This window comes from Haliaeetus leucocephalus, unplaced genomic scaffold (assembly GCF_000737465.1).
Source record: "Haliaeetus leucocephalus isolate CR32 unplaced genomic scaffold, Haliaeetus_leucocephalus-4.0 Scaffold484, whole genome shotgun sequence".
NCBI lineage: Eukaryota > Metazoa > Chordata > Aves > Accipitriformes > Accipitridae > Haliaeetus > Haliaeetus leucocephalus.
In genome coordinates, this window is record NW_010972920.1 from 1891740 (window position 1) to 1893228 (window position 1489).

Consider the following 1489-nt stretch of genomic DNA (forward strand, 5'->3'; position numbering starts at 1 on the left):
CTGGGCTCTGTCTCTCGGCCGTAAGTGGGGCCTGGTGAGCCTGGTTTCAAGCCCCCAGAACGCATGACTTAGTCTCGGTTTCTGAGCCCCAACGCTGGCCTTCCGGGCTCCAAAACACAGCACTTCTTCATCTCTCTCTGGGAGCCCAGAAAGCTGCTTCCTGACCTGTGCTCCAAGACCCCAAACCACAGGACTTAAGTTCTTTTCCTCAGCTCTAACACTGGCCACATGAGCCTGATTTCCAGGCCCCCAAAACACAGCACCTGGTCACTGTTTCTGAGCACTAAAACACAGGACTTGGGCTCTCTTTCTCAGCTCTAACACTGACCATATGAGCCCAGTTTCAAGCCCCAAACACACAGCACTTGGTCTTAGTTTCCAGCCCCTGAAACACAGCACTTTTAGTCTCTCTTTGTGAGCCCCCACACTGGCTTGCTGACCCTGGTTCCAAGACCCCAAAACACAGGACTTACTTAGTCTCTGTTTCTGAGCTCTGAACCTGGCCAGATGAGCCTGGTTCCAGGACCCCAAAACGCAGGACTTTTAGTCTCTGTTTCTGAGCCCCCGAACTGGCCAAATGAGCCTGGTTCTAGGATCCCAAAATGCAGGACTTCTTAGTCTCTGTTTCTGAGCTGAGCCTGGTGTCACACCCCAAATGTGCAGGATAAGTCTCTGTTTCTGAGCCCAAACAAAGACACAGCACTTGGTTTCCAGCCCCCCAAAATGCAGCACTTTTAGTCTCTCTTTGTGAGCGCAAGACCTGGCCTAGTGACCCTGGTGTCAGGACCCCAAAATGCAGGACTTTTTATTTCTGTTTCTGAGCTCCACAGTTGGCCAAATGAGCCTGGTGTCATGATTGCAAAATGGAAGACTTCTTAGTCTCCGAGCTGAGCCTGGTGTTGAGCCCCAAACATGCAGGACTTGGTCTCCGTTTCTGAGCCCAAAAATGCAGGACTCGGTCTCGGTTTCTCAGCTCTAACACTGACCAGATGAGCCTCATTTCCGGCCCCCCAAAACACAGCACTGTTCCCCCTTTGTGAGCCCCAAAACCAGCCTAGTGACCCTGGTATCAGGACCCCAAAACACAGGGCTCGGCCTCTGAGCCCCCAAATTGGCCAAACCGTGCAGGACTCAGAGTCTGAGCCCTGAACCTGGCCAAGTGACCCCGGTTTCAAGCCCCCAACACAGCACTTGCTCTCAGTTTCCAGCCCCCCAAGCGCAGCCCTCTGTCCCCCTTCCAGAGCCCCAAAGCCGGCTCAGTGACCCTGGTGTCGAGCCCAGGCGCAGGACCGGACTCCATTTCTCAGCTCTGGCCCTGGCCCACTGAGCCCCCCCAGCGCAGGACCTGGGCTCTCTTTCGGAGCCCCCAAGCCGGCCCGCCGGCCCTGGCGTCGAGCCCCCCAAGCGCAGGAGCTGGGCTCCGTCTCGGCGCCGGGCCGGGACCCGGCAGCGGCCGCTGGCGCGGCCCGGGAACGCGGGGATGGCTCTC